Source organism: Eptesicus fuscus, chromosome 20, assembly GCF_027574615.1.
Source record: "Eptesicus fuscus isolate TK198812 chromosome 20, DD_ASM_mEF_20220401, whole genome shotgun sequence".
Lineage (NCBI taxonomy): Eukaryota > Metazoa > Chordata > Mammalia > Chiroptera > Vespertilionidae > Eptesicus > Eptesicus fuscus.
Window position 1 is genome coordinate 37,283,496 of NC_072492.1, and position 26,197 is coordinate 37,309,692.

At 42.0% G+C, this 26,197-nt stretch overlaps 1 pseudogene; it reads left to right on the forward strand.

Moving 5' to 3' along the window:
- The first annotated feature begins 22,018 nt into the window (after window positions 1-22,018).
- Window positions 22,019-22,274, forward strand: LOC103293025 (cytochrome c oxidase subunit 6B1-like; annotated as a pseudogene).
- Window positions 22,275-26,197: the final 3,923 nt, after the last annotated feature.

The following is a 26,197-nucleotide window of genomic DNA, read 5'->3' on the forward strand; positions in this document are numbered from 1 at the left end:
ACTTGGGGGAATCGTGGAGGGTTAAAGTCCTTATTTTATCATAAGCCTCAGTTTCCTCTGCAGAAAGCTAACAACAAGCTCATAAGTGGTTTTATGTACACACATATACATACATACGTAAGTGCATATGTTGATACAAAATGTATGTAAAGTGAGTGCCCAGCCCTGGGTCGGACATGCAGCAGGTACACAATGCTGGGTTAAGTGTTATGATTTAGGCTACTTCCCAATTGATCTGTATCTCATTTGTAGCAAAATAAGACACTACAGGCCCTGGCCAGGTAGCTCAGTTGTTTAGAGCATCATCCAGATACACCAAGGTTACAGGTTCGATCCCCGGTCAGATCACATACAAGAGGCAAATAAAAAAAAATTTTAATCCAGGTTTGGGGAGCTCTCTAGAGCATACTTTATAGAATTAATGTTATAATGTTTCTTAACTATTTAAAATAAACAGCAAAAATATATTTATTTTAAAAGACCCTACATTTGTAAATGTGCACAGAGGAGCTTAGGAGAAAGGGGCCTGACTCTCCTTCCAGGGGAGCCATTCAGGCAGGAAGGCGATAGCAGCTCCCTCCCCTGCCCAACCTCAGGAGAGTGGAGAGAGCTGAACCCCCTGGAAGTGCGTGGTGCCTTTGTCCATTAGAGAGCTGGGGGACCCCCTAAAAGAGACCCTCTGCCTATAAGAAGGTTCCCCTTTGCTCTTCCTTCTGACTGTACTCTGGCTGTTTCTATCCCTCATATCCTCTCCCTGAAGGCCATCTGTCTTCCTGCCTTTTATTTTGAATCTTAATTATTGTTTTACATTTAATCACCAAGGATCTTGAGTAATAAGATCCTGAAAGAGCTAGTGAGGTCTCCCCGGCTGGACTGACTCTCACAAAGGAACTAACCAAAAAACAAAACAAGGGAGACACTCCCAGAGGCCCAGACACGTGCTTACACATTTTCTTACACATACACACACACACACACACACACACACACACACACACGCACGCACGCACAGAGTCCTATACACTAACAAAGAAGTACAAGGAACATGGCGTGCCACACAAACACACACGCACACACTTAGATAGATGCACACAGTTTCAAAACATAAGCATCTACACACACACACACACACACACACACACGCGCGCGCACACACACACACACACACATTCAGTATTAACAAAGAAAGCAGGCGCGCACGGACTCACAGGAGGCCCGATGACTGTACTTCAAGCTTCACCTCCCAACCCAAGCCCAAAAATCTGTCTCCAATTATCTGGCCCGTGTTGGGAGCAACAGGAAATCCAGAGCTGCCTCTGTCTTCTGGGGGAGATGCCAGGATTTCAGCCATTTCTCCATCATTGGAAAACAAAAGCCTTCTGGCCTTGCCTCCTTCTCCCCGCTTCCAAGTCAGCTGGGGCTAGGAGTGTGGGTGGGGGTGGGAGGCGGGTGTAAAACCGAACCTAAGAACGGCTTGCTGAGCCTGGGAAAGGGGCCAGAGGTCTCTGCACCCTGAGCATGTGCCTTTCCAACTTTCCCCCATACACTGAACAGGGCAGTTGCTTGGGTCAAGGACAGGGGCTTACACTGGGGACCTCAGAATCAATACTGACCCCAGACATCAGCCTCCTGGAGTGACAACACAGCATAGTGGAACAACCACCAGACTTACAATCAGAAGACCTGGGCTTGGGTCCCAAATCTGCAGTAAACCAGCTGCCAGTGATTTCACTTCTCAGAAAGAACCTTACTTAGAAAATGGGAGTAATAACAGCGACACGCCTTATAGGATGGTTGTGAGTAGTGAGCTTGTCCAAGTACTTATGTAACTGGGAGAAATAACCACACAGGTGTCATTATTGGCTATGGAATGGTATCCCAAGCTGTGTAAATGGCTAACCTCCCCACAAAATAGGAACCTCTCCTCTCTCCTCCAGAGGCACCTGGCTATTCTCACAGAAGAGAAAATACTATTTTGAGAAACATGGATCTGCTCCTTCATCCCTCTTCCCTTATTAGATGGAGCAGGTCTCACCATCTTGTGGTTTTCCCACTTGACTGCACAGCCCACTCACCACCATACCCACTCTCTCTGTTCCTCATGTTATCTGAAGACATTAGAAATGGCTCGGGGTAGTGGAAAGACTATTGGATTTGGAGGGACTGAAGTCTTTCTTGTTTTTAAAGACACCTAACCCAGGGCAGCTTACCTTAACTCAGCCCAGCATTAACTTCCCTAGACAATGGGCAGTCTCCACTTGGCTTTGTTTAGGGGAGTGTTAGAAATTGTGACCATATTCATGTGACGGTTCCCACCAGGGGTTTAATGAGCTTTTGAGGGACTCTTGCCACCATCCCAATCAATCTCAAAGTGCTTCAGCACTTTGTAGGATGTGCACTTGGGAACATACTGCTCTGTGAAATAGTCTTTCATTATGCTAATCTAAGTTCCTCCCCCAGACTGGGCGTTCCCAGAGACCAAACTCTGCCTCCCCCACCAGACAAGGAGTTTTGGGTCACCCTCTCAACACTCCAATCAGGCCCTGGCTCCAGCACGAAATGCGAGCAGGACAGTGTGATGCGCTGGAGTTGCACAAGGTAACATTCAACAGCCCCTGGGGCTTTTGGACTGAGACAATTTTGTCAGAGATCTGTACTTCAAGGAGGACTCAAAATAGAAGGAATCCGAAGACAACTAAGATGGAAAAGGAAGATTCCATCCCCATCCTACTTTCTTCCTTATATTATGAAAGATCTGATGGGCTGATGTGTTGAATGGGAAACAGAATGATGGAGAGAAACCAGAGGGGGTAGGAGGAGAGGGGAATGAGAATGTGAGTGTCGCAAAGTCAAGGAACAGCCTTGAACGGGGGAAGAAAATAATGAGAGGGTCCCTTGGAGGGGCCCTGCTTGATTGTCACTGACTCCAGAGCTGGGGTCTGGGTCCCCACAGTTAGTCAGCAGAGCCCTGATCTCTGGCAGGGTCAGGAGCTGAGACACCTCCCTCTTCTCTCTTAGAAAGCACAAAGAGGATACCTTTTCTTCTCCCTCAGGCTCCCAACACATGGCCTTTTGACATGTGGGATTCTCATGTGGGGTCAAGGGGCATGAAACAGTCCAGCTCAGCAATTAAGAGGTCCCAACTCTGCTTGCCCAACCTGGCCCTTGGAGGATTGCTCAGAGGGTCCACCCACAGTCCAAGCGGCCCTCCTTTGAAGACCAGGCTGAGAGGTTCAGCTTTCCAGACGGCCGAGGGGAGTGAGTCACGGTCTAACAATGTGATCTGTCAAGTATTGCAGCTCCCTGGGCTGGTCCTGCCCACAGCCTCCTGCTGCCTGGATTCTCACTGGGCGTTCCTCTTCAAAATGTGGAGATCACACTGGTGGCTTTGCTGTGCATTCCCCACCGTCCCCAGCTCTAGTTATTACTTTCAGTGTAACTGATTTAATGGGGGCACCTAGCCAAAGAGATGGGTCAGATGTGGAAAATGCCAGAAATATGGGGCAACTTTTCCAGAATTTGAGTCCAGACTTTTAGGGAGTAAAGAATTGGGGTAGGGGGAGAGCAAAGAGGGTCTATGTGGCAAAGAAGCTGATGGGTATGGTGTTCAGTACAAAAGATTACAAGTATATACTAAAACCCATGAATGGTACACTTTAAACAAGTGAACTTTAGCCCTAACTGGTTTGGTTCAGTGGATAGAGCATCGGCCGTGGACTGAAGGGTCCCAGGTTCGGTTCCGGCCAAGGGCATATACCTTGGTTGTGGGCACATCCCCAGTGGCAGGTGTGCAGGAGGCAGCTGATCGATGTTTCTCTCTTATCGATGTTTCTAACTCTCTATTCTTCTCCCTTCCTCTCCATGAAAAATCAATAAAATATATTTAAAAATAAATAAATAAGAATAAAAGAGTGACCTTTATGGTATGGGTTATCCTATATAATAAAAGCCTAACATGCTAAGTGTCCGGCTGTTCAACCAATCAAAGTGTAATATGCTAATGATATGCTAAGGCTGCTCAACTGCTCGCTATGATGTGCACTGACCACTAGGAGGCAGATGCTCCGGCCCATAGGTTAGCTTATTGCTGGGGTCCAGCCAATTGGGACTGAGTGAGATGTGCTTGACATGCCCTGGAGCCCTCCTGCAGTCCCTCCTCAGCTGGCCAACCTCCCATGTCCCTCCCCAGCCCCAATCGTGCATTGGTGGGGTCCCTCAGCCTGGCCTGCACCCTCTTGCAATCCGGGACCCCTCAGGGGATGTCAGAGAGCCTGTTTCAGCCAGATCCCACAGGCAAGGCCAAGGGACCCCACTGGTGCACAAATTTGTGCACCGGCCTCTAGTAGATAATAAAGCTGGTTTGTTGTTGTTGTTGTGTGTGTGTGTGTGTGTGTGTGTGTGTGTGTGTGTTTAATATATTTAATTGATTTTTTACAGAGAGGAAGGGAGAGGAACAGAGAGTTAGAAACATCAATGAGCCCTAGCTGGTTTTGCTCAATGGATAGCGCATCGGCCTGTGGACTGAAGGGTCCCAGGTTCGATTCCGGCCAAGGGCACATGCCTGGGTTGCAGGCTCGATACCCAGTGGGGGGTGTGCAGGAGGCAGCCGATCAGTGATTCTCTCTCATCATTGATATTTCTATCTCTCCCTCTCCCTTCCTATCTAAAATTAATAAAATATATTTTAAAAAAAGAGAAACATCAATGAGAGAGAAACATCAATTATCTGCCTCCTGCACACCTCCCACTGGGGATGTGCCCACAACCAAGGTACATGCCCTTGACCAGAATCGAACCTGGGACCCTTCAGTCCACAGGCCGACGCTCTACCCACTGAGCCAAACCGGCTAGGGCTGTTGTGTTTTAATGAGTGCCTGAGTGGGAGGTAGGTGAGTCCATTCCCAGAGGGAAGTAATGCTGGCTGTATAGGGTGAGTGCGGGGGTGGATAAGATGGTTAGAAGGACTTACTGCCCTCCAATTCAAGTGGATCTGTATTTGTCAGCCCTACTATGAGCCTTCAATCTCTACGCTGGATACCCTGAAACACCACCACTCAAGTGACCCCTTTCACCAATTCAGATAACACTTCGAAGTGTTATCTGTAAACAACCTTGAGATCCACCCATAGCAAACAGGGTGTGCATTTAACCTCATTTTGGGCTCGTTGTCTTCACTCTTTTTTTCTTCTGCTTTTACTCTCACTTTTAATTCATGACATCTTACATCTTGTGTATCTTTTAAGTCTCTGTAAATCCATTGCACAACAGGCAGGCTAAAAATAACATTTTAAAAAATATCATTTGTAAAACACTCTCATGTACATTTTTTCTTTTAGTGCTCAGAACAGCCCACGTGGAAGGTTGAAACGATGAAGCTATTTCTATTTTTAGGCTGAGAGATTAAGGAACTTGGTCAAGGTCATCTGGCTTTTGAATGGCGGAGTAAGAACTAAAACTCAGGTATTTGAACTCCAAGGCACCAATCTTGCCTCTGCAGAAGGCACAGAAGAAAGCCCTGGAGAAAAACCAGGCTGTCTTCCTCCAGCATTGCCAGTGCACACATCACCACCTAATAATGCAGACAGGCCTTTTAACAAATAAGTGTCTGTGCCCATCTGCTGGAGCGGGGGAGACCAGGGCCGCAGGGAAGGAAAGAGTTGGCTTTCCATTTCTCCTTCCAAGAGCTCGAAGCTAACAAACATTCCTCCTGTCAGTCAGTTAGATACATCACCATGTTACCTTCCCTCAGAAAAGGAGCAAACAGGTTCCCACTGTTCTCTATAGGGTTTGTATAGGGGGATATAGGGTGCAGTACAGGTTGACATTATCTCCTGACTTTAGTGGGGTGGGGGGCTCTGAGTTGAGAGAAGACCCCTCTTAGAGGAGGGTCTGAAGGGATGGCTATAGCCGTGGCAGTAACAAGTCCCAAACTTTTTCTCATACTCAAAGGCTCCTCGGACTTAAGAACGCCTCATCAATAAACATTGACCAACTGTAGGGGACACAAAAATGGGTCTCGCCCAGTTTTACTTTCCAGAGCTTGGTGTGGGAGGGGGATGGGAATGATAGAGCAAGATAGAGCAGACCTGTGTCAATAGAGAAGCAAAAGCAAAGTCTGACTGGAGAGCTAAGCAAGGAAAGATTATATCCTGCTGGGGGATCTGAACAGGAGTCTTTGGGGGCCATTTTATTTTAGAAGGATCCAGAAAGATATATAAATTTTATTTTCTTTCTTCTTTTTGAAAAACTGATTAGCCTAGTTTTTATTTTCTTAAATATGTTTTTATTAAATTTTTAATTCTTCTTTTTTTTTTAGAGAGAGAGGAAGGGAGAGGAAAAGAGAAATAGAAACATCAATCAGCTACCTCCTGCACCCCCTTTACCAGGAATTGAACCAGCGACCTCTTGTGCATGAAACGATGCTCAATCCATTCAGCGGATTACCCCAGTTTTTAAACAAAGGATGAGGTGGGAAGAGAGAGAGAAGAAGGCATCAGTGATGGAAGGGGAGCAGAGAGGAAGGTGTTCTAGGCACAGGAGACCCAGCAGGACAAAGGCACAGGGTGGGTGGAGTGTGGGCACACTTGAGAAGCGTTGAGTAATGCAGAGCATGAGGTAGTGGAAGAAAGAACTGAAAAGGTAGACGGGAGCCATATCACCACAGAGGCCCTTAAATTCCAAGCTAAGGAATTTGCACTTCATTTAGTAGGCCACAGGGAACCTCCACAAGTGACTGGATTAGAAGTGTGCTTTAGGAGGAAAACTCCAGCAGCCGTGCACGGGATACACTGGCGGTCCCATTATAAGCTACTACAGAATAATGCAGGCCTTCACATTGATGCTGTCTTGGGAACTATTAGGCAGGAAGATATTCAAAATTTCCATGTGTTGATTACCCCTCCCCGCTTTATTCTGAGGAGAGATACAAAGATGAACAAGGAGGAAAGACGTGAGCTTTAAACAAACTGATTCATAGCGTTGGGAGGAGGCAGGTGAAAAAGCTTTTACTCTGCAATGGGGCCAAGGACTCGGGGACACAAAAGAAGGGGCGTTTGAGAAACAGTTCAGAAGTCTCCTACAGAGAAGAGAACATTGATCCTAACCTCATGCCTTCCCTATTTAATCTAAATAGTACTGCATTTTCCATTTAGCTGGCACCTCATCTGAGGAAGTTTCAACCAGCCAGTCCCATGAAGCAAACAACATCCACTGAACACAGACAAGTGCTCAGGTTCCTGCTCTTTGTCCACCTTCCTAACAGCCTAGAGGGGTGAGGATGAGAAAACTGAAGCGCCGACTTACCCATTGGACTCGGTGTGTCTGAGAAGCCCAGAGACTTGGGGCTAATTCTGACCTCAAGGCACATGTCCCTAATTGGGTTACAGGAATTAGTCTTGAGAAACAGAGAAAAGGCAAGAAACTACATTCTCCTCACTCCTAAGCCTCTAAAGAAGAGGTCAAGCGAGGTCACCCCTGCCTGACCTGGTAAGGATGGCCAAGCAAGGAAAATGGCTTACTGGAGGTTATGATAAGGCTAGTACAGGGCAGGCAGGAAGAAAGTGAAAGTCAGACCAGGAACAGCTGGAAGAGGATACCCCAACCTGGTGGCCGGCACCCAGGAGGCACCTGCTAATTACTTACAGATTGCATGAATGAATCTCAGAGGTCAGGGGACACTCGTTTTAAGAGAAATGCAATAAAAACTGTGACGAGGAAGCATCTTTCACCTATGAGACAGGTGAAGATGAAAAAGCTTAATAAGATTCTATGTCAGTGAGGGTGTAGGAAACAGACCCTTAAGTGGCCTGCGGGTACAGCCATAAGTGGGTAGCTTCTGTGCAAGGTGATTTAGCAATATTGATCGACATTACAAATCTGTGTAATTTGCAGGCAAATGATTTCACTTCTGAAAATTTATTTTGCAGAAATGCACATGTGCACAGTGACCTATGTACAGTGTTTTGATTTGAAGAGTTGTTCGTAACTGTACACTATAGAGAAGAAAAGGGGACTAGTAAAATGACTATGAGCTATCCATTCAATTAAATATTGTGAGTTATGATATGGACTGATCAGCAAGATAAATTACCTCAAAAAACTAGAAGAAAAAAAAATAGCGTGTATAGCATGGTGCCATTTGTGTGAACAATAAAAACAATGTGTGCGTGTTTGTATGCTACCATTTGTGTGTGGGGAAATACATATTTGCTTATATAAACATAGAATATCTCTAGAATTAAGCATTAGAAAAATTTGGGGTTTGCCCCTAGGTTGGCAAACTGGGTAGCTTTAAAGTTTTTTTTTACCATGTACAAGTATATGGACTAAGACTTTTTAATATAAAGAAATTTTAAAAGAAGAAAATGTCAGAGAGGCAGGCCTGTGGCTGTTTCCTCCAAACGGGGCTCCTGAAGCAGGGCAGTGCGGTACCGGTGTGACAGTCTGCAGCACCCCCTGCTGTTTGTGAGCACGCACTGCACAAAGTGGGTGCTAGCTGACAAAGCAAGGGATTCACTGACTGAACACTTAAAGAGAAGAAAGAATAGCGTAAGGTGCTGGAGCTGGAGGAAACTTAGAAAGGACAGGATGTGGCCTGTGGCATCGGGAACAGGCAGTCCGGGATTTGAGTCCCCACTCTGCCGTTGCCGGCTGTATTTCCTTGGACACATGACCCTCTTAAGTCTCAGTTCTTGCCCCATAAATTGGACTAATAATGTGTACCCTTAGGGTTATGAAGATCAAATGGAATACAAAATGTGAACAGTGCTTTAGAGTTGAAAAAGTGCTATAAAAATGCTAGGGGATTACTTTTAACTAGCCTCCCTCATTTTATGAGGTAATAAGAGGTAGAATAGGGCAGTGGTTAAGCTAGGGACTCCACAGCCAGAATACCAGAGTTTGAAGCCCAGCTCCACCACCCACTGGCTGGGGTGACCTAGGGTAAATTACTTAATTGGGAGACCTCTGTTTTTTCATCTTTGAAATAGGTTAAAGTTTTCATAGGGTTGTTCTGACAATTAAGTGAATAAATACATGCAAAGCATTTGGTATAGTGACTGGCACACATTAAGTACTTTGTAAGCATCTGCTATTATTGATTTCTTATAATATACTAGAGACCCGGTGCATGAAATTCGTGCACGGGGGGGTGGGGGATGTCCCTCAGCCCAGCCTGCACCCTCTCCAAACTATTCTAAAAACAAAAACAAAAATACAACAACAACAAAAAAGCATATCCTTGGGTGAAGATTAAAAAAAAAAAAAGACTGACATTTACTAACTTGGTACTCTTAGACAGATTACTAAACCTTCTGAACCTCTGTTTTCACAACAGGCATAGTAATATTTCCCGGACAGAATTCTCATGGAAAATGAAGTTAGGTAATAATAAATGTGAAAGATTTCAAAACAAAACAAAGTAAGAAATGTTGAGAATAAAAGAGGTAAAATAAACTTGCTAATGGTCACACTTAGCAAATGGAAGAATCAAAATTCCCAAACCCAGAACTTTGACCACAAAATCCACATAAAGGCACTAACATTAGAAATATCAGATTAAGGAGCCCTGGCATAGTAGCTCACTTGGTTAGAGCATTGTCCTGATGTACAAGGTTGTGGGTTTGGTCCCAGTCAGGGCACATACAAGAATCAACCAACGAATGCATAAATAAGTGGAACAACAAATCAATGTTTCACTCTCTCTCTCCCTTCCTCTCGCACTCATAACTGTAAACTGGTACTTACTTCCAAGACTTCTGGGATGACTGCAATTTGCTGCCACCTCCACTCTTTGCTACATCAATCGTGTTCCATTACAGCATCCCAGAATAATCTTTCCCAAACATCAGTTGGATCATGTCACTTCCCTTCTTAAAAACCCTTCATTGGTTTTTCATTGAGCATGGGATCAAATCCAAAGCTGTGTTGTTGTTTTTTAAAGATACAGCTTCTATTTATTTTTGAGAGAGAGAGAGGAAGGAAGAGGTAGGAGAGAGAGAGATATCAATGTAAGAGAGAAACATCAATTGGTTGCCTCCCATATATGCCCAACCAGGAATCAAACCCGCAATCTGGGTAGGTTCCCTGACCCAGAATGAAACTGGCATGCCAACATTTGCATCCTGGGGGTGTCACAAAGGAAAAGAGAAAGAGCAAGATATTGAAAACTTATTTGAAGAAATAATGACAGAAAACTTTCCCTACCTGGTGAAAGAAATAGAATTTTAAGTCCAGGAAGTGCAGAGAATATCAAACAAGAGGAACCCAAAGAGGCCCACACCAAGACACATCATAATTAAAATGCCAAAGGTTAAAGACAAAGAAAGAATCTTATAGGCAGCAAGAGAAAAGCAGTTAGTTACTTACAAGGGAGCGCCCATAAGACTGTCAGCTGATTTCTCAACAGAAACTTCGCAGGCCAGAAGGGAGTGGCAAGAAATATTCAAAGAGATGAAAAGCAAGGATCTACAACCAAGATTACTCTACCCAGCAAAGCTATCATTTAGAATTGAAGGTCAGATAAAGAGCTTCACAGCCCTGGCGGGTTTGGCTCAGTGGCTAGAGCATCAGCCTATAGATTGAAGGGTCTGGGTTCAATTCCAGTCAAGGGCACATGCCTGGGTTGTGAGCTCCATCCCCAGTAAGGGGCATGCAGGAGACAGCCGAAAAATGATTCTCTCTCACCATTGATGTTTCTATTCCTCTCTTCATCTCCCTTCCTCTCTGAAATTAATAATAATGATAACAAAGATCTTCACAGACAAGAAGAAGCTAAAGGAGTTCATTACCACCAAACTAGTATTACATGAACTGTTGAAAGAGAAGGAGAAGAAGAAGAAATATGAACAATAAAATGGCAATAAATACATATCCATCAACAATTGAATCTAAAAATCAAAATAAAAAAACAAGGAATTTAATGAACAAAATAAACGGATGAATAAAATAGAACCAGAGGTATGAAAACATGGAACAGACTGACAAATCTCAGAGGAAGTGGGAAGAGGGGGTGGGGAGAGAGTAACCAAAGAACTTATAAGAATATATGCATTACCTATGGACACAGACAATAGGGTGATGAAGACCTGGGGTGGGACAGGAACCAGGTGGAGGGGGGCAATGAGGGGAGGAAAAGGGGACATCTGTAATCTCTCAACAATAAAGATTTTCAAAAAGAATCTGAGGACAGAGTACATGTCCTTTTAGAGTAGCCATTTTTAGATTTTTAAAAATCATAACCCATAGCAAGAAATACATTTTAAATATGACTCAGGTCACATATCCTATATAATAAAAGCCTAATATGCAAATTGTCCCCTCAACCAGGAGTTTGACCACTTGCTATGATGTGCGCTGGCCCCCAGATGGTGACCAACAGTGGCGGCGGGAGGCGGGGCCGCCGCCCGGCTCCCAGTCACTGAGTGAGCCAGGTGGGGGCCTGATCGCCCCACCAGTGGCCCTGCAGAAGGCGACCAGTGGTGGCAGCAGGGGGTGGGGCTGCCACCCAGCTCCCAGGTGCTGAGGGAGCTGGGCAGGGGCCCAATGACTCAGGTGGAGGCGGGGGCCCAGGGACCCTGGTGTTGCCAGGGCCCAGAGGTCAGCTGGGATCCTGCCATTCCATACCAGATGCTTGCGCTTTGATCGCCAGCCAGGCCTAGGGACTGCACCCGTGCACAAATTTTGTGCACCAGGCCTCTAGTACTTACATAAGTATATAAGTGAAACAAAAATTTCTCAACACTATACTAACCCTTCCCACCAGCTATGCACTCTGATCTTTTCTATTCCATTTCCTCCTCCTCCTCCTCCCCTCTTCTTCCTCCTCCTCTCCTCTTCTTCTTCTTCTTCTTCTTCTTCTTCTTCTTCTTCTTCTTCTAATACTGGTTATATCTCACCAATTGATTTCACAACTCACTAATCGGTTACAATTTGCAGTATGAAAAACTGGTAATGAGTGTGTGAAAGGCATAAGGACTAAAAGCTAGGTTTGAGGCCCAGCTCAGTCATTAGCTGTGTGGTCTCAGGCAAAATTAGTTTCTCTCACTGGGCTTCATTTTTTTAAAAATCTGGAAAATGAGGAAATTGGACTTAATGATGCCTAAAGATCTTTATTTTTAAGAATTGGGAAAGATCACCAAAAGCAAAGACATGTCATTAGAAACAAAGGCTAAGATCATCTACACCCTCGTATTCCCAATTACTATGTTATGGATACAAAGTTGGACAGTGGAGAAGACTGATAGGGAAAAAAATGACTCACTTGAAACATGGTGCTGGAAGAGAGCGCTATGATACCCCGATCCACCAGAAAGATAAACCAGTGGGTCCTGGAGCAAATGAAACCTGAAACATCCCTGGAGGCAAACATGACAAAACTGAAGCTGTTCTAGTTTGGGCACATCATGAGAAGGCAGGATTCTTTGGAAAATACAATAATGCTGGGGGAATAGAAGGCAGCAGGAAAAGAGAAAGAAACTATGAGATGGATTGACTCCATAAAAGAAGCCACAGTCATGAGTCTACTCTTGAGGACAGGATATTGTAGACATCACTCATTCACAGGATCGCCAGGAGTCAGAGCTGACTCAATAGCATGTAACACAACACCCCCACTCCCAATGCCACACACACACACACACACACACACACACACACACACACCAAAGAACATTCATACATAGTACCTGGGACTGGGTTTCTGTTATTATTGACTGAATTACTATGTCATCTAGGAGGCTGGGCTGTTAAAGGATCATCTAATAAAAATAGTTATTGATGTTAGTTCTTATTTAATATTCCCTTGAAGGAAAGGTCTTACAGACGTTTTACAAAGTGTCAGCCCATTTGACCTAATTTGGTCATTATCATCACTTATTACCTCTTCAAAGTCTTTATTATGCAGTTAAATGATGATAATGGCTTAATTGTTTATAGCAAACTATAACCATGACATCACAAAAACTTTATAAGCAGGTAGGAAAGATGCTATTATTTTCCTTAAAAAAACACTTTTTAACAGATAAGGAAATTTATTAGGACTAAGTGTCTTTGCATTCACAAAGGTCACAAGAGCTGCTAATTGGCATAGCTGCATCATAAACCCATGCCTTGTACTTCCACATCCAGGGCCTCTGTCCTCTGAGAACACAGATCCAGGACTAGACCATCCCAGAGGTGGCCTGTCTTTCTGCAACTGCAAGGGGAAGTTGGGCTGTGTATGGCAACTGACTTGGATCTCTCTGACATCCCTGAACTTCACACATTTTCTAGAAGACAGGAAATAGGGAGATGCCAAGTGTGGGTCGATTAGGAAGAGTTGGAGCTTCAGGTACCCACTGGGATTCTCCTGCTTAGGAAAATGATGTCTCCCATCTTGACAGTGGAGCTTGCTGCGCCTGGCTTCAACTCTATTTACCAACTCCAGCTCCAGCCAAGATGACAGTTGTAACACTGGGCTAGCCATCATGGGACTCCATCCAGAACATAGGACATAATGAAGCAAAGAATGAACTTGATTCTTGATAGCTTGACCAGGACATGACATGAGGTCATGTGTGAGAGAAGCAATGATTCTTTGGTGCTTCATAACTATTTTAATAATACACCTCAGCAGGAGGGCTTAGCTGTTTCCTTAAGTAAACCTGGCTGTAACAATGAAAGTAGAAACATGAACTGGAGTAAGATAATGGGTAGCCCTTGATGGCAAGAATATATGGAGGAAATACAGCATGGTAGAAAGTGCTGTGTCGCCCTTGCCAGTATGTCTCAGTTGGTCGGAGCATAGTCCCATGCACCAAAGGGTCAAGGGTTCTATTTCAGGTCAGGACACATACCCAGATTGTGGGTTCTATCCCCCAGGCATGTGCGAAATCAGCTGATCAATGTTTCTCTCTCACATCTCTCTCTCTTTCTAAATCAATGGACATATCTTCGGGTGAGGCTTGAAAAAAAAATGAATTAAACAAGACAATGTGTATGACAATTAATAGGCACTTAATAAATGGCAACCAGTAGTATTATATTATCTGAAAGTAATATGCCATATGTTGAATTCCCTCTTTATTCCCATTTAAATCACGCTCTAGGCAGTCTCCTGACACCCTGCTGAGTCCAATATAGAAGTTTTGGTAACAATCAATCAAAAATAATTTAATGAGAATGTGACGGTGTAAAGCCAGTGCCAGATGCTATGAGGGTGGACTGGAGAAAAGAAAAAAGTAGCAGGTTTACAAGGTTGTTGAAGAGCAATAACACAAGTAGCAGATGCTTGAGAAAAATCACAAAGCAATTTAGCAGCAGATTAACAGAATCCAAGTTGAGTCTTGGGCTATTGGGGATGCAGAAACAAGCTTGGGGGATACAGTGGCATGATGGAAGACGGCCTTAATCAGGTAAGGTTTCTCTATGATTTTTGAACTTGAATGTTAAGTTTCCTTAATACACAGTGGACCCTGAGATTTTATAATAAAAATTCAACTTTTTTTGTATGTGTTAAAAATTTGTGGAGAGGGTGGAAGGGGGAAAATTCTTAGTGGGTATGGGGTTTACTTTTAGTGTGATAAAAATGTTTTGAACCAGAAAGAGGAGGTGGTTGCATGACAATGTGAATGTACTAAATTGTTCATTTTAAAATGGTTAACTTTAGGTCCTGGCCTAGTAGCTCAATTAGTTAGAGTGTCATCCTGATATACAAGGTTGTGCCTTCAATCCTGGGTCAGGACACATAAAAGACTCAACCAATGAGTGCATAAATAAGTGGAACAACAAATTAATATTTCTCTCTCTCAAATCAATCAATCAAATAAAATAATAAAATAAATAAAAATGGTTAACTGTATGTTACATGAATTTCAACTCAATTTTATTTTATTTTTTAAAAATATTTTTATTTAATTCAGAGAGGAAGGGAGAGGAAGAGAGAGAGAGAAACATCAACGATGATAGAGAATCATTGATTGGCTGCCTCCTGCACACCCCACACTGAGATGTGAGCCCACAACCCGGGCATGAGCCCTGACAGGGACTCGAACCGTGACCTCCTGGTTCATAGGTCGACACTCAACCACTGAGCTACACCAGCTGGGCTCAACTCAATTTTAAAACTCATGGTATGCATATATGCATAACCCATTGACACAGACAATAGGGTGCTGAAGGCCAGGGAAGCGGGGGAAGAGGGTTGGGGTGGAGGGGCTAATGGAGGAAAAAGGGGACATATATAATACTTTTGACAATAAAAAATTATTTAAAAAAATAAAACTCATGGAGATAAAAATTAGTATTTTAAAGACGTAGGCTTCCCAGTTATTAGAAAATATTTTAAGCTACAGAAATTAAAACAATGTGTTATTAAGACAGGAATAGACAATAGACCAAGGTAACAGAATGGAGTCCAAAAGTAGAGACAAGTGTATTTGGGAACATAGCTAAATAAAAGTTAAAATCAGTGGGGAAAAGATGAATTGTTCAATAAATGCTATTGGAACAAATGGCTAACTATTTAGGAAAAAATAAAGCTAGGCCCATACCTCTCAGTTTATACCAAAATGAATTCCAGATGGATTAAAGAATTAAATGCAGAAGAATGGCACCATAAGAGTTCTAGAAGGAAAATACGATAGCACATTTTATAATCCTGGGGTAATGGGAGATTTTTATAGGCTTGACATGAAATCTTGGAACCCAAAAGGAAAAGATGGATAGGTTTGACCATACACACAAAACACACAAATGAAAGCAACTTCTGTATGTTCTGCATGGCAAAAATTACTATAAACAAGGTTGAAAGACAATTAACAAATTGGGAAAATATTTGCTACTCATGATAAATAACTAATTTCTTAAATATACAGAGAACTTTTACAAGTTAATAAGAGAAAACTAATTATTTCATGGAAATAAGAATGAATAATTTATAAAAGAAAAACTGAATGGTCAATAGACATATGAGAATATGTTTAACCTCATTAGTAATCAAAGAAATACAAATAAAGCCAACAAGGAGATAGTATTTATTGATTACTAAATTAATAAAGAAAAAATTATGACACCCAGAATATGGATCCTCTTACACCTCTGGTAAAGGTATAAAATGGTATAACTTTTCTGAAAGGCATTTTTGTCTCATGGATCAACATATTAAATGGACTTACTCTTCAATACAGAAATCCCACTATTATGATTTTATCTTTAAGAGTTAATAAGAGAAGTGAACAAAAAATAATGGGTGAAAAGTGGAGGGAAACCTAAATGTTAATCAATAGAGGATTGATTCATACTACTGGAATACTATGCAGTCATTTAAAATAGTGTATACTTTGAGAGATGTACCATGATATATTGTTAGTTGAAAAAAGTAAGTTGTAGAATCACATTACACTACACTATAATCTAATTTTTATAAAAAATTAAAAGCTATAATTGATTATTTTTGTTTGTATTAAAAGTAAATAAAAGGTCTGGAAGGATTCATATTAAACTACTAATAGTAGATATTCCTAGAAGGGAGTGGGAAGATGAGGGGAATAAAAATTTAAGTTTGTACATTTCTATAGTGTTTTAAAGCAAGCATGTATTACTTTTATAGTCAAATAAAATAAATTTTAGGATTTATTATAAGTTATAGAACATTTGCATAAGAAAACACTTCAAAGAAATATAGATAGATAGACCTAGATCTACATAAAATATTGTCTGGTGAGATATTGTCTGTTTCACAGTGTGTCTCCCATCTCTTTTATAACATCATCCTTGAACTTGTTAAACATGCAAATTCTGGGGCCACACCCCAGATCTATTCAACGAGAAGACATATATGTGTGTGTATATATATAAATAGAGAGAGACAGAGAGAGACAGAGAGAGGATGAAAGACAGTGAGAAAACGTATTCTTATATATATGCTATCCTTCCTATAAAAAAACTGATGTAGCTTCTAAATTTATGGATAAATATCTAATTACTTGTCAAGAAATCTGATCTACATGATGCCAAAACCATCTAGATAAAAAAATGAAAATTTTTGCAAATAAAATATTTGGTGCTATATAAACTTAAAAATGTTAGTTTTGAAAACTTGTATTTTATCTCTTAAAAAAAACCCCACAGTATTAATGTAGTCCCACATGCCTCACATTTTACTGATCATTTTCAAAAGACATCAGTACTATTCTGGCTAGCAGAAAATTATCTCAATGATGGGCGATTATTATAATGGTTACATGAGCAAATAATTGTGAAAAGAATATGATGCCTTACTACAGACTTAAAAACAAAGTGACTGTGATGTTATAAACATCAATTTCTCCAGGAGGCAGCAAATTCTAGAGTCAACTCTGGCACCCCCAGCTCTGTGATCTAGACTTCTCTGAGGTTTTTCATGTGTACATTTGAGGATTGGGTCAAATGATCCTCAAGGGCCCTTCCAGCTCTAAAATTATGTAATTCTGTGGTTCTAGTAATTTGAATTTTGCTATATTCTATTTTGTGAGAAAGAAAATGATAAACAAAGCTTTCAGGAAGTAATTTTAATTATATGTTGTTAACTGAGTCCAGTCTCATCTCATCTATAGCTCCAGTGCTGTACAATTATTATAAGAGTTCAGAATCTATCCTGAGGGCACTGTAAGAGGCTAAATCAAAAAGTTTATCTTGGCCAGTGTGGCTCAATGGATTGAGCATCATCCCATGCACCAAGAGGTCGACTCCCTGTCAGGGTACATGCCTGGATTGTGGGCTTGATCCCCAATAGGGGGCATGCAGGAGGCAGCGGATTGATGATGTTTCTCATCGCTGTTTCTATCTATCCCTCTGCCTTCCTCTCTCTCTAAAAATCAATTTAAAAACTGCTTATGTTATGGTTATCATAATTCTACTATTGGGTATTTTATTCTTTTCTAATTACATAAATATTGCTAATATTTATATGGTATATAACTACTTTCACTTAACCAACATATGGAATACATTGGGATATTTCATTTCTTGCTCATTCTGATTAAGTGGGAGTTCAATCAATCTCTCTCTCGTTTGAGGAATTCAACAAGTTTTTATTTTTGGCAGTTCATTAACATTACTCAATCTTTGAGGTTAGAGTTTATCGTCTTTAGGTGATAGATGGGGATGTGGAATCAGAACAATTTAGAGTTGGAACTTTAAAGGTTGACTAATTAGACCCTTTATTTACAGATGAGAAAAGTAAAACCCAGAGAAGACAAAGGCCAGAAATTTGGAGATTGTCTGGACAAGAGCTGGAATAAAACATTAGGCCACTCGATCCTCAGCTTATTTTCCAAAGGGAACCTCCCAACAGGTTTCCCTCTTGGTGCCCAATATTTTACGATGTGCTTCATATTAAAAGCCAGGCTTGTTTAGGGCTTACCTATGTGATAGGTGGCTCCTGTCTCTTCCCAACCCCAGCCTAGGGCCTAAATTCAACTCAACTATAGAATCTAAGGAAAGAGTTCTTAAATGAATAGAGATATAAGACCCTTCCTTAACTTTGACAATGAAGTGTGGTTGAAATGGGGAGCAGTAACTCTCAGTGACTCCCCTTTTAATCATTGATATTTACATCTTAATAGTGTTCAAGGAGCTTGCTTACAAAGTAGTTCATATTAGAAAGTTATACAGTCCTAAATATAATCAGTAGAGCAAGGAAGAAAGGAATGAAGAAGGTGATGTGCATAGGGTGGGACTAGGAGTGGGAATAGGATAGGGTGGGGGGATTGAGAACTCCAGACGAGTGCAATCTATTAAGAAGTGATATCATGGGTAGATGGAGCATGTTAAGGAGGGAAAGTCATAAAGAACACTATTGCCAAGAACTGTTATCAATTAACATTCTGGAAACCACAGCCATACTTCTCTTCTTTGAGATCCTATAAAATGAGACCATAAAGATTCATTGAGCCAACAAGGCTGTGGCTGCGGGTGGTAAGGAATAAGGATCAAGAGGCTCACAAAGGAATCCAGACGTCTGCTTCACTGGAGTGGAAAAACCATAATATGTGGCAGGACAAGTTGCTTAGAAGCCAACTAAACTAGCTGAGAGTAGGCATAAGGTGTGGAGAGAGAATGTGTGTGTGTTTTAATTCAAGGTGTGGTGCTGAGTTGGAAAGAAACAGCCAGCCCTAAATCATAGAACAGCCAGCTCTAAATCATAGGCTCACCTCTCAATCTGATGGAAATGCCAGTCCTGGGTTCTCTTGTCCTCTGAGAAGGAAGGCCCTACCTTTGGAGAAAGAAGCTATTCAATATCTCTGTTCCCTTTTGCTGGATCCATAAGTTCCTTGTGCAGTTCTAGGAAAACAAGAACATTTTGGGCTCACCTCTTTGTAGGTTAAATATTGCATTAGGTCAAAATTTGTAACCCCATGCCCTGACCGGTTTGGCTCAGTGGCTAGAGCGTCGGCCTGCGGACTGAAGGGTCCCAGGTTCGATTCCGGTCAAGGGCATGTACCTTGGTTGTGGGCACATCCCCAGTAGGGGAGTGTGCAGGAGGCAGCTGATCGATGTTTCTCTCTCATCGATGTTTCCAATTCTCTATCCCTCTCCCTTCCTCTCTGTAAAAAAAATCAATAAAATATATATTTTTTAAAAAATTTGGGGGGGGGGGGGAAGGAGATATATGTACTACTATATGTAATACTTTAAACAACTTAAAAAATTTTTGTAACCCCAAAATACTACTAATATTTGGGCAAGCAGTTGGGCCTAAAAGCTACGCAGAGGTTAGGAACAAAGAGTAGGAGCAAGTTAAAAGTAAGATAAAAAAATATATATTTTTTTAAAAAGTAGGATCCTCTTCCAGGGAGTATATGGCAGCTGACAGTCTAGAACTTTTTCTGCAAAAGGCCAAATAGTAAATAGTTTAGACTGTAGACCATGGGGTCCTTGTCACTTTTCTGCTATTGTAGAGCAAAACCAACCATAGACAATAAACAAATAAATGAGTTTGCTCAGCTACACTAATAAAAGAGAAACGTGCAAATTGACCATCCCTCTGCTACGCCCACCAGCCAATCAGGAGTGAGTATGCAAATTAACCCAATAAAGATGGCAGCAGCTATGGAGCTGGTGCAAGCAGGAGGCTTGGGTTGCCCCTGGCAACGGAGGAAGCCAAGCTTCCAGCCCGCCCTGGCTGCCACTCAAGGAGGGGCGGGGACTTGACCAGCCTGCAAACAGCCATCAGCCCCTCACCTAGGCTGGCCAGGCACCCCAGTGGGGACCCTCACCCTGAAGGGGGTGTGGCCAGCCTGAAAATGGCCCTCAGCCCCTTACCCAGGCTGGCCATGCCCCCCCAGCGGGAACCTCACCCCATGGGGGCATGGCCAGCCTGCAAACCACCACAGGCCCCTGGCCCAGGCCACCCCAGGCCCCAAGGGAACCCCCACCCTGATCCGGGACACCTTTCAGGGAAAACCAGCCTGCCCCCACCCATGCACCAGGCCTCTATCTATACTAATAAAAGGGTAATATGCTAATTAGACTAGGAGACATTCCAGGAGAACTTCTGGACGTTCTTCTGGACAAAGCCATGGTGGTGGGGCCGAGGTAGAGGCAGTTGGAGGCCAAGAGGGGAGGGCAGTTGTGGGTGATCAGGCCCATGAGGGGGGGTAGTTGGGGGTGAGCAGGCCAGTGGGAAGAGCAGGTGAGGGTGAGAAGGTCAGCAGAGGGGCAGTTGGGGGCGAGCAGGCCAGCAGAATGTCAGTTGGGGGCAAGCACACTGGCACGGGGGGCAGTTGGGGGTGATCAGGCTGGCGGCGGGGGGGGGGGCATTTGGGGATGAGCAGGTCAGCGGAGGGGGGCAGTTGGAGGTGAGCAGGCCAGCAGGCAGAGTGGTTAGGGGCAATTAGGCAGGCAGGCAGGTGAGCAGTTAGGAGCCAGCAGTTCCGGATTGCGAAAGGGATGTCTGACTGCCGGTTTAGGCCCGATCCCTGTAAACCGGCAGTAGGACATCCTTCGAGGAGTCCCAGATTGGAGAGGGTGCAGGCCAGGCTGAGGGACACCCCTGCCCCCGCATGAATTTCGTGCACCGGGCCACTAGCAACCAAGATTTCCTTCAGTAGGTGAATTGATAAACTGTGGTACAGCCAGACATGAAATATTATTCAGTCTGTAAACTAAATGAGCTATGAAACCATGAAAAGACATGGAGGGACCTTAAGTGCATATTACTAAGTGAAAGATGCCAATATGAAAAGGTAAAATATGCAGACAGTAAAAAGACCAGTGGTTACCAGGGGTTAGGAGGTGAGGGAGGAATAAATAGGTGGAACACAGGGGATTTTTAGGGCAGTGAAACTATACTGTATGATATTATAGTGGTTGATACATGTCATTATATATTTGTCAAAACCCATAGAATGTACACCACCAAGAGTGAACCCTCATGTAAACTATGGACTTGGGGTGATAATGATGTCTGAATGCAGGTTCATTGATTGTAACAAATATACCATCTGGTGCAGGATGCTGATATTGGGGTAGGCTGTACATATATGAATAAGAGGAACTCTGCATTTTTCACTTAATTTTGTTGTGAACATAAAACTGCTCTAAAAAATAGTTTATTAAAGGGAAAGAGACAGAGTATAGAGAACCATATTATTAAGTCAGAAAAACATTAGGATTCCAGTGGTAAAAGACCTTGAAACAGAGGTTGGGCCTTCCAAATGGGGAAACCTCCCTACTCTGCCTCCAAAGCAGGAATCAAGGAAGTTGTTTCTCCAGATTTCAATTTTGTAAGTGTCCTGGGAAAGGACAGGGCTGAAGAAACCTGCCTAATTAGGGGCCAGCTCAGAATGTGAGCCGTTTTTAGAAGCAATGAAACAACTATCTTCCTAGCTCTGACAAACTCCAATATAGATACCCAAGCCTCTTCTTATTTAACACAGTGATTTACAAAACAAACCAACTTCCAGATTGAACCTATAAGTAGGTCCTGTCACAGTATCTTAGACTGCTGAAAGAGAAAGTGAGACATACAGCTTCAGGGGTGTCTTTAGGAGTCAGCAATATGGCAGAAGACATCAAGATCAAAATCAAGAACTGCCCCTTTTGACAGTCTCTTACCCAACCAGAACCAGACCCGGAACTGTTGGCAGAACTATCTGGACTTCCACCACTATGAGAAGGCAGTGACTGCTAAACGGGTGATGTCTCTTTGTGCAAATGGTAACAGCATGTGTACAAATAAGTCCCTTTGCCCGGTATCCTACATGTCAGCCTGGGATGACCATTGGGCAGAAGGCATGTCTCCTGGGAAGATCTGAATTGGCTGGATTCCACTTATCTTCTGTCCTCCATCCTTCTCCCATGGAGGTAAAGGGGGACCTGGGTATATACCACCCTAGGATCCTGAATCATAGTTTAACTAATAATAAATACTTGATGGGCCCTAGACAGTTTGGCTCAGTGGCTAGAGCGTTGGCCTGTGGACTGGAGGGTCCCGGATTCAATTCTGGTCAAGGGCACATACCCGGGATGCAGGCTTGATCCCCAGTAGGTAGCATGCAAAAAGCAGCCCATCAATGATTCTCTCTCCTCATTGATGTTCCTATCTCCCTCTCCCATCATCTCTGAAATCAATAAGAAATATAATAAATAAATAAATACTTGTTGAAAAAGTATATAAAAAAAGTGAGACTTAAAATAATATAGAAATTGGGGCTGCTCAAAAATTGCAACTATTAGGTGGGCTGTGCATTTTCAGGAAGATTCTATAAATCCAGAATCTATTTTGCAATTTTATAAGAGTATATAATCATCCAATTTGGAAACCACATCTTTCATGAATGTCCTTTGATTACCCTTTGGTAGAAAGCTTGCTTGCAGTGGTATATTACAATGTGCAAAGCTTTAATGAACCTTTAAAAATAGGTCTCCTCATAAGTCCTTGAACTTTGTGACCTAAATTAAAACTCTGGATCATAATTTTTAATTGGTAAAATATTCATAGTAGTTTATTAAAATTATTAAGCACTTTAATATCTATACAGGTATATCTTTATTAACTTTTTAAATTTTTTAAATAAGCTGTTTTCTGGTCCATTGATGTCAGAAGACCCCCAAATATAGTTTGGGGATCTCTCAAATTCAGGAGAAACTTAAAGGCCTAAAGAAAATTACTTGTAGACATATTTCTATGGTGCCTTTTTCTGGTGGCACTTCTATGAACCTTTTCTAACATCTGGTTCCAATCAACACTGAGAAATAGAAACTCAGTTTTGGAGGGCAATGAAACAGAGATATTCAGAACTCTTAATTTACAAAGAAAACCCTACTTCAATGTCTAATTCTTTGTTTAAGTATCAAATACAATCCCATAAAAATAAATTCAATTTAGAAAAATATCGCCCAACCGGCATGACTCGGTGGTTGAGCATCGATCTATGAACTAAGAAAGAGGCCATAGTTCAATTCCGGGTCAGGGCACATGGGTGTGGGCTCCATCCCCAGTAGGGAGCGTGAAGGAGGCAGCCTATCAGTGATGTTTCTCTCTCATTGATGTTTCTCTCATTAATGTTTCTCTCTCATTGATGTTTCTCTCTCTCTCTCTCTTTCCCTCCTCCCTTCCTCTCTGAAATCAATAAAAATATATTTTTAAAAGAAAAAGATAAAAAGATAAGAAAGAACATTAATTCTGGCCTTTGAAGAGATGATTTTGTCATAGGAAAAGCACAATAATATCTCCAATAAATATGAATCAACTTAAGTATCTTCCCCCACTCCAAGCAGAAAAACTTACTCAGCAAAGGTAAATGCATAAATCTTTCAGGATCTCATCTCAAACTATGTAGAAACTGACAAGTTTCCTGGAACACAGATTAAGCGACAGTAACCTGAAACCCCATCCAACCAGAAGGGAATAAGCAGAAACAAGCTTACTTCCTACAAAGGAAGAAACTATAAAAATAATTCGAGGACCAGAAAAACACTAATTTGAGTATCTAAAAAGGGAGAAGTGCCGAAACCAGTTTGGCTCAGTGGATAGAGCGTCACCCTGCGAACTGAAAGGTCCCGGGTTCGATTCCGGTCAAGGGCATGTACCTTGGTTGCGGGCACATCCCCAGTGGGGGGGGGGGGGGTGCAGGAGGCAGCTGATCAATGTTTCTCTCTCATCGATTTTTCTGACTCTCTATCCCTCTCCCTTCCTCTCTGTAAAAAATCAATAAAATATATTTTTTTTAAAAAAAAGGGAGAAGTAGTTGCAAATAACTCTAAAAGGAGTATTTTGTAAATCTCCCAACAAACTATTAGAGGTTGAGAAACCATGTCTGGCAGCCCAGTTAATTTCAGAAAGAATAATTAAAGGAATTTAGTCCCTTGAGTCAGAGAAGTCTGAGAAGAATTGTAAGTTTGAATCACAGCAGGTTTGCAGCCCATTTAAGTCATTGGACCACTAGTCCTTTAGGAAACAGGAAAAAAAACTCTTTTAAAATACAGATGTGAACATATATAATAATCCTGCAGAGATTTAGTTGTATACTGCCTTGGAATTATATGATTGCTTTCTATGGAGAATTAATTCAGTTCTCTCTTTGGCACTGAGGTTATGCCCACAGTACACCTTAACCTTTCAAAATAAATGTTTTATTTAAATTTAAAGTTTTATTTGGGATAATGAAATTATATTTATTTTATCACTCAAAACTGTAAAAATATAAAAAGGATTTCATTAATGTAACTGAGAAAGTACCACATTGTACATTGTCTTCCAGAGTTGCAAAAGAACAAGGAGAAAGGGGAGGAGGAGAAGGCAACCTTTAAATATATTTTGTAGGTGAAAGTCTGTCTTCTGCACTAAGTTTTCAGGATTAAATAGGTTTAAATTGTTCCCAGTTCTATCAAAGAATGTTCTTAAGTAAATATCTTTTTTAAAAATCCAATCATAAATTCAGATTCATTTAATTATCCCCAAAATAGCAAGAAAATAAATAGGTTTGTTACTAAAGGACACCATCATTCTAAGTTGAGTCAAGGCTACTGAAATGTGATCTATCTTATCTATAACAATAAAAGCATAATATGCTAATTAGACCAGACAGCCAAACGACCTTCCAGACGACCTTCTGACCTTCCGGGCAAAGCCGGGGCTACAAGGGCCAAGCCCCTTGCACAAATTTCATGCATCGAGCCTCTGGTTATATATAAAAATCTTTCATGATTGCTCCTATATAGGGACATTCAAGAAATGGAGAAATTCAAGAAATTAAATTCTGATGAAGTCAAGGAAGATATAAAACAGTTATTTGAGGGGGGTGTGTGTGTGTGTGTGTATGTGTGTGTGTGTGTGTGTGTGTGTGTGTTTTGTTGTTGTTGTTAATCCTCACCCAAGGACATTTTTTCCATAGATTTTTAGAAAAAGTGAAAGGGAGGGAGGGAGAGTGAAAGAGGGAGAGAGAGAAAAAGAGAGAGAGAGAGAGAAAGAAAGATGTGAGAGAGACACATCGATTGGCTGCCTCCCACACACACCTCGACCTGCAACCCAGATACATACCCTTGACTAAGAATTAAACCAGAGACCCTTTGGTGCGTGGGCCCACGCTCTAATCACTGAGCATTGCTGGTCAGGGCTATTTGAGTATTTATAACGCGTTCTCACTTTAATCTGAGATTTGTCTATATCTTCGGGTAAGATTGTGAAACCAATTCCAATCACTTCTCAAATACATGTTCAACAATAGAGAACTTCCAAAAAAGAAATATAAGAGCTGAAAGAAAAAGCTAACTATATACTAAATACTTGCTCCATGACAAAAATATTCCCTTTACTAATGTAGTCACATGAGTTCAATATTTTGTTTAATTGTGCTATAATGTTCATTTCCAAAACAAACCATACCAATATTAAACAAGACAGTATAAATGAACAAAGGACTTGAATAGTTCTCAAAGATGATATACAAATGGCCAATAAGCACATAAAAAGATGCTCAACATCATTAGCTATAGGGAAATGCAAATCAAAACCACAGAGATACTGCATCACACTCTCTTGAATGTTTGTGTTTGTTGTTTTTTTAGCATCTTAGGTGGGGTTTTTATTTATTTATATCAGACAGCGAAAGGGAGAGGAAGAGAGAGACAGAAAGATCAATACATCAATTTGCTGCTTCCTGCACATCCCCTACTGAGAATCAAGCCAGAAACTTAGGCATGTACCCTGACAGGGAATCGAATGGGCAACCTCCCA